The following is an 8,516-nucleotide window of genomic DNA, read 5'->3' as shown; positions in this document are numbered from 1 at the left end:
CTGTATCTGTCACCAAGAAGGGGGAAGAATCAACCCCCGGAGAAGGTTTGAGGGAATAAAGACATGGGGTAGAGAAAAGACAGGAAGATGCTATGGAAAGATAACATGTGACAAGCAAAAGGAGGTTGAGGAGATGCACTAAGAAAGAAAACGTAGCGCCCAGCGGCAGCCAGCCTCTGTCGGCCATGTGTTCATATGTGTATGATTGCATTGAATCATAGGCACTTGATGCCACTTGATTGATATCAACTTGATACAAAACCCACTCGATACAATTGGGTAATTACCCACTCGTATCATCAGTGTGGATAATTACCCCTCTCATCAGCGTAAGCTACCTTCGTCACAAGGTCTTTGGCTTTTGTTTGGGGGGGGGGAGTTGACGTTACGCACCAAAACATGACCTCTGTTCACCGGACATCCTCATGGTGTTTATTTTAATCTACAGTGGTTTGAACAGGTGAATGTGACGATGACTTCTCAAAGATGAAGCAGACATGTTACAACAACTCTGTGATACGGCTTTCTTCTGGTAATACTGCGTTTTTATTCTGTGAATATTATGACTTTATTGTTGTTATTAATATAAGTTATTCTTGTAATTAAAAACATATATATATATATATATATATGAGTCTGGCCATAATACGTCACCATAAAGAACTGAATATTTCATAAAGATCCCAATTTCTTTGCATGACTGCATGGACGGATCTAGTTTCAGCTGTGTGTTACTTTGTGTTGGGAAATAACATCAATTGCAATGTGGTTTATTAAAGTTTATTGCTATATAACGACAACTTGTGAAATGTTTTAAGGGACAGAAAGGTGTTGAAGTTGGTGCTATTCATAGCAATATATTCATCTCATTTCAGCCAGGTTTCAGCAAGACGATAAAGTAGAAATTTAATATTCAATTGCCTTTTCCTTTAGGAAAGTGGGAAAACTATAAGTCTGTGTTTTCAAAAGCTTTAAAGGATGTAAAAGTAGATTAAGCTGAAGCTCATTAGTTACTGATCTAAAAAAGGTCAACACTGAAAACCTATTGAAGTACAAGTAAAAAACCAAAAGTTACAACAATCATTCATCTGTCGTGGAGCATCCCTTGACCATTGGTGGAAACAAAAAGCACACAGTGAACTCAAGACTATGAAGACAGAATAATAAAAAAGCGAGAATGCTTCAGGAGAAAACCAGAAGACATTTTTCTACAGCTGAACTAAAGAGGCAGTTAATTACCTCCTATTAACCTTCCACTCAATTCACAAGGCTGCGGGGCGCAGGCCGCTCAACTTTTACTGACCCACAAGAACAGAAGACGACACACAAATACATTGCAACTAAAACACTTATAGTGCGGCCGTAAATGAACATGACCTGCTTCCAACAGAGCCGAGCTCTGTGGGTCCATTGTGCCTTACTTTTTAGTCTGCAAGATGTCCTCACGTCGACACTGATGGCTGTGAATCCCTGCTTGTTCGAAACAATTCGCCTCTTTGTGCTCACATGGACTGAGGGTGATTTTCTGCCTTTGGAGCAGCAAGCTGAGAGGTGTTATAAGAGATGCGGGAAGATCTGTGAAGATTAACGGGGACAAGTCAAACGTCCCAGTTTAAAGAACAAGGCGACGACTTTGAAGTAGAAGCGTTCTTGGCTTTCTGTTGTTAACACTTTTTTTTAAATTATGGCATTAAGGAAGCACTTGTAAGGGATTGATGATGGAAGTTAATATAAAAAGGCAGTAAAACAGGAGTGACAAAAGTACCTCAGGTAATCGAGACCATGTATGATTTACATCTCAGCATTTCATCAAGGTTCTCAAATGCTCCTGGATTGGCTTTTGAGGTGCTCAAAAAAATTTTTTTGGAATCAACCATTTATAAGGTCAATACAGAGTTAATTGACTTGGGCGTAGAGGTAATTAGTCGCAGCAAAAATCAAGAACAAGAAAGGATCTTTGCTTAAGCGGAACATCAGAAGAGCAGTCAGGAACATTTAAGTAACTCCCAGTTTAATTTAAAGTAGATAACACTGAACCAGGAACAACAGCTGCTAGCAAAGATCAAGGAACAACATCAAGCCTAGCTTAAGTGTACTCCAGTTGCAAAACATGAGACAAGAGGGAAATGCTAACTGTTGTTATGCTAACTGAGCCCAGTTGCTTTTAGCAACATAACCTTAAATGGAGAGAAAAATCTAACAAAGTCCTCCGCCATCCTAAAAAGACTAGACAGTTTTGTTTGTCCATCCTCTCCCAGTTACTGAAGCTGGTATAAATCTCTTATCTTAAGACCAACTCCTTGTCATTAAGTTGACAAGGGTGTGACTGAGTCAGTCCACAAAGTCACAATAATGTCCTTGTACTCTGTTTCACATTATCCTCTTTGCACACTGTCCCAACAATTAGTAAATCATCCAAAATTTTCTGAAAGTAGAGTCTCTTTGAGTGGCATTGGAAATCAGGCGTGGGTCTGTACCTTGTGGGGCTCTGCAGACGGACGTACTGTGGTTTGTCGAAGTGAGTCGACGTACATTATCGTCTTCACAATGTTTCACAGGATCCCGCTCGATCTGAATCTCTCTCCACTTCTCCATCAGGGGTTTCTCCCATTGATCTAATGTTCTTCGGTAGATTTTCTACCAGGCCAATGAGCAAACAGAGGAAGTTGCGATCTTTGAATTGTAGTCTGTAGTTTTAGCGATGGCAACGGATGAAGTGAACAAAGCCTTTTAGTCCGTGTTGGTCACGACTCTAAATACTGAATTAACATTAACAGTCTTGACAGCGATAGCGATCGGGAAACTTCAACACTGTGCATGCCTCCAGGAGTCAATCACTGATCAATAGCTGAGGGCCCAGACTCTCTGTACGAAGCAAAGTGAAGAACAAGAGACAGTTTTTTACCCGGCTTGGTGTGTTTGTGTGTGTGTGCGTGTGTGTGTGTGTACTCCTTGGAGAATGTAAATCAGGGTATCATCCACTGCTGGTAGGCAAACTGTACGATCCATTTATGCACTCAGCATAAGTCTGATGTGAGTAAAGATCAGTCTTTCTGGGTTCTTTATGATTCATCGGGCAAGAAGTCACATTTCCACATGAATACCAGGAAGCAGTGGTGGCTGAAGGCTCTGACTGTAGGACAACGCAGTCTCTGATGAGCAGAGGAAAAACAGAAAGCTCACACTGAAGGAATTTCTGGAAGCTTCCTTAAATCCAGGCTGGCGGACGAGGAAACACGGCCCAGGTGTGTCAACTAGCGAGAACTCAACAGCGTCCTCCTTGGTGGATCAGCAGCTAAAGAGGATAAAAACACAGCAAATCCTAAAATCATGACATTCAGAGAGATGTTCTCTAAGCTATTTTGTCCCTTTTTGCATTGTTGGCTTTTTTTTTTCTTTTTTACTTGTGGTGTGTTTTATCATTTCAAAGTGACAAAGCTAAAGTGGATACTTTGTCCTCTCGGCTCAAACGCTGTCTCAGATGTTTCAGTGTTTTAAGCTTGTTGCCTTGGGCAGCTTGAACAGGAGCCAGAGGACTGACTCTTCTTTCTGTCTCTGATCTCTGGCATGACATTGTGAGGACCTCAGGGTCACATGGTGGGAGCAAGAAAGGTAGAGCACATGTGTGAATGGAAATCTGCGAGCAGATTTCAATTTAAAGTTCATTAACGAATATGACATTGAAATGAAACAAAAGACAAGGCCTGGTAAAAATGTCCAAATCATGTTGAAAAAGTTCCACACGTTTCCAGTTTTGCATTTTAACTCGGCTCACAGAGATACCTTAATGCTCCTGGATCCGACTTGATCTCTGATCAAACCAAAATTCCTTCTCTGACCTTTACTGGAGGGGTGAGGAGACCCAGTTGTTTCGATTTAGTTCTTTTTAAGCCCGCTCGTTTGAAGCCCAGCCTGGTTTCGATTCTGTTACAAGAGGCATTTGACTGGACTGTAACGGATCACAGTGCAGGACATGGTGCTTTCCTTAGACGAACGATGTTTTATTAACTTATGATTAATAAGTTAATATTATTAGTCATAATAATATTAACTTATTATTATGTTAATATAATAAGTTAATATTATTATATTAATTTAAACTTTATGATTTAAAGTTTAAAGTTTTAAACTTTAAACTGATCTCTGGCATGACATTGTGATGACCTCAGGGTCACATGGTGGTTTAAAACTTTAAACTTTAAATCATAAAGTTTAAAGTTTTAAACTTTATGATTATATAACTACCCTGAAACGATCATGTAACACGATAATAGGTCATTTGGTTCATATTGTAGTTTTGGTCTGTTGGACTTCACCAAAGAAAGTAAACATCTCCTGCAGGACGTTTTGTTACCTAACGTAATTTTTCATAATTTACTCTAGAAACGTGAAACTAAACATTAGAATATGTTGCTGTAACTCGAATAAATAACCAAGCTATGCTATATTTCTTTTGATTTGATCCGAGTAATAATCTTATCATATTTCCTAAGAATATTTGGTCCTGACAGGAATCCAAACTAAACACAATGTAATATAAAAAAAAATGTAAACAAGTAATATACAGGCAAGCTAAAATAAAAGTAAGAGTTTTTGTGTATTTATAGAATTCATTTCTGTCATATCTTAGGAACGTAAGGAGTTCCTAAGATAACTTCTACGTCATTTTTTTTGGGGGGGGCAACAGTTATTTTGGCAAAAAGGTTATTCAGTGGATTATTTTAAAGGTGGCAATATTTAATTTAAAGAATAGAAATGAACAAATTTCCATTAGCTTTAAGTACAAAATGCAAAATGTTTTTTTTTTTTAATGCTGGGTTGAAATGTGTTGGCTTAAAATGTAGGTAAGAGTTAAAGTGGTTAACTGTTTTGGGAATTTTATGATCCCCTAAAAAAATGGCGTTTCCGTGCAACAGCGGTTGTAAACATTTCCGCTTTAGACGGCGACTTAAAACGTAATTTAAAATCTGCACAGAACTCCCTGGCTTTGATAAAAATCCTCCTGCGTGTTAAGTGTCCATTACACACAGTCCAAGTCCTGAGAGCTAAATTCTGCTTCTACNTGGTAAAAATGTCCAAATCATGTTGAAAAAGTTCCACACGTTTCCAGTTTTGCATTTTAACTCGGCTCACAGAGATACCTTAATGCTTCTGGATCTGACTTGATCTCTCATCAAACCAAAATTCCTTCTCTGACCTTTACTGGAGGGGTGAGGAGACCCAGTTGTTTCGATTTAGTTCTTTTTAAGCCCGCTCGTTTGAAGCCCAGCCTGGTTTCGATTCTGTTACAAGAGGCATTTGACTGGACTGTAACGGATCACAGTGCAGGACATGGTGCTTTCCTTAGACGAACGATGTTTTATTAACTTATGATTAATAAGTTAATATTATTAGTCATAATAATATTAACTTATTATTATGTTAATATAATAAGTTAATATTATTATATTAATTTAAACTTTATGATTTAAAGTTTAAAGTTTTAAACTTTAAACTGATCTCTGGCATGACATTGTGATGACCTCAGGGTCACATGGTGGTTTAAAACTTTAAACTTTAAATCATAAAGTTTAAAGTTTTAAACTTTATGATTATATAACTACCCTGAAACGATCATGTAACACGATAATAGGTCATTTGGTTCATATTGTAGTTTTGGTCTGTTGGACTTCACCAAAGAAAGTAAACATCTCCTGCAGGACGTTTTGTTACCTAACGTAATTTTTCATAATTTACTCTAGAAACGTGAAACTAAACATTAGAATATGTTGCTGTAACTCGAATAAATAACCAAGCTATGCTATATTTCTTTTGATTTGATCCGAGTAATAATCTTATCATATTTCCTAAGAATATTTGGTCCTGACAGGAATCCAAACTAAACACAATGTAATATAAAAAAAAATGTAAACAAGTAATATACAGGCAAGCTAAAATAAAAGTAAGAGTTTTTGTGTATTTATAGAATTCATTTCTGTCATATCTTAGGAACGTAAGGAGTTCCTAAGATAACTTCTACGTCATTTTTTTTGGGGGGGGCAACAGTTATTTTGGCAAAAAGGTTATTCAGTGGATTATTTTAAAGGTGGCAATATTTAATTTAAAGAATAGAAATGAACAAATTTCCATTAGCTTTAAGTACAAAATGCAAAATGTTTTTTTTTTTTAATGCTGGGTTGAAATGTGTTGGCTTAAAATGTAGGTAAGAGTTAAAGTGGTTAACTGTTTTGGGAATTTTATGATCCCCTAAAGAAATGACGTTTCCGTGCAACAGCGGTTGTAAACATTTCCGCTTTAGACGGGGACTTAAAACATAATTTAAAATCTGCACAGAACTCCCTGGCTTTGATAAAAAATCCTCCTGCGTGTTAAGTGTCCATTACACACAGTCCAAGTCCTGAGAGCTAAATTCTGCTTCTACGTCACTACTTAGCTGACCATTATTACATCCAGTAATTTTTATTGGGTGAGTGAAAGCAGGGACACAGCTGCATAACCTCTGCTGCATCGTGACTCGCTGTCCCGGCCAAATCCTGGCAGCGACAAACCCACCCAGCGTTAGAGGGCTGAGTTATGTCGTTTTTATTCAGTCTCTTTTAAGATAAGCAAATTGGAAAGCTGCTTCATTATTTGGACAAATTTGTCGAGGTTTCTCTGGACAATGGATCTTCTTAAAATGTGTCTGTACTCATCAAATTATTTTTCAGAAAACTTTGCAATGCAGACATAAATCCCTGCGAGGTCAGTGCTCGGATGTCACAGATACGTGTTTTAACACCTGGCAACGTTATACAGTCTGTGCTGGAGGTTTATTTCCCCCAAAAGTTATCAGGTGCTTTCTGGAACTTACCGGAATTTCCTGGTTCTTTCCAGGAACTTTAAAATCACTTCTTCCAGGTTCTTTACAAGATATTCACATGTACGTTTCTTGCAACTTTCACAAAACTTTAAAGCTACTTTCTTGTAGTTTCATAAACTTCACAAAGTAGTTTCCGGTAGACTTCCAAAAACGTACTAGACACCTTCCTAAAATTTACCAAGTACTTCCCCTTGAACTTTAATTGAACTTTTAACATGTATTCCTGAAGATTTGAAGGTTCTTTCATATAATTTACCCTCAGGGTTGCAGCTAAGTACTTCCTGAGGTATATGCAGACATATCACTGTGTGTTTTTAGAGGGCAAATAGGTGTTAAATGCAGAAAATGTCACTAGTAATAAAGTTGTCTGCCATCGTTCTGGCGCCCTCCAATAGCGTTGCGCCCCTCTGCGTTGGATATAAAGCAGAACCACTTTTTGTGCCACCGTTTACGTCGTACTAAACTTGAGACTTCCATGAACGTTTCAAGAAAGTAATCTCTATGATCCAGGAAAGTAAGTTCAAGGAAAGTACAAGTTGTATCTGTATTTATTCTCATCCAAATATCCAAAACTACGAAATATACGTGATGTTTCAAGAATTCACCTTGCAGAATCAATGGTTGGCCGACCTGCCCTTTACTATGACATCCGTGACCAATTATGTATCTAGCTACCATCAAAACAGCAAGTTATTATTTGCAGATTTGAAACTTTTGGTTTTTGCAATATTTTTGTCAGAGTTTACTTTTTTTTTTTTGTTTTAGAGATGGAGGTTACTGCATCCGGAAAGGAAGAAACCAAGGAAGCTGCTGAGATGTTGTGTCCCAGGGCAAAAAAAAAAGAAACTGTATTGACTTAGACTTTCATAACAGTGCTTCAGGTCAATAAAAAAAAAAAAAGAGTCACAGACATTTTTCAGACCAGCATCGAGTGACTGTATATATCCGTGTGTGTCTGTACATCTGCAACAGCTCCAGGCCCGACAGTGGATTTCTCCCACATAACTCCGCCAATTCAAGCAGTAACAGAGACCAGTTTCAGTCGATAAAACAAATCAATAAAAGTATAGAAATTTTGTTTTATTAATCTTTTACTTGCAACAAATATTTGTCCAAAATAAATAAAAAAAAATAATAATAACACAAGGTTTTCCAGATAAATGCATCTCTGTCAACAGAACACATCTGGGGATCGTCGACATCTGGCAGACGAGTAATCCTTCACGAAGGTCCAGATCCTCCCAGGCCGGAGAGCACAGCAACGCGGAGAGACGAGAAACGTAGGCTACGTCTACATGCAGTGATTTTGCAAATGTCAACAGTCAGAAAGGTTGAAAAGGTGAAAGAGTGACTGAAAAAGAAAAAGAAGCCACGCTCCTCCTTGTCATCGAGTTCAAAAACACAAAGACAAGTGAACCTGGGGTGACGGTGAGGATAAAAAGACAGTTGACAGGAAGTGAGTGTCACGCTAAAATGTGCTTTGAGTTTTTACCTTTAAGAGACGAGCCACCGCAAACGCTTTAGGCGGGAAGTGTATTTCTGGAAAACGGAACGATCCTAAACATAATTTTACTCCGTACCATCAGAGAAGACAAAAAAAACAAAAAAAAAACCGTGATGCTGGTGTCATTATGACTGCATGTGCAGGACGATGATG

This window comes from Poecilia formosa, unplaced genomic scaffold (assembly GCF_000485575.1).
Source record: "Poecilia formosa unplaced genomic scaffold, Poecilia_formosa-5.1.2 Scaffold285, whole genome shotgun sequence".
Lineage (NCBI taxonomy): Eukaryota > Metazoa > Chordata > Actinopteri > Cyprinodontiformes > Poeciliidae > Poecilia > Poecilia formosa.
Note: the sequence above shows the minus strand (reverse complement) of the source record.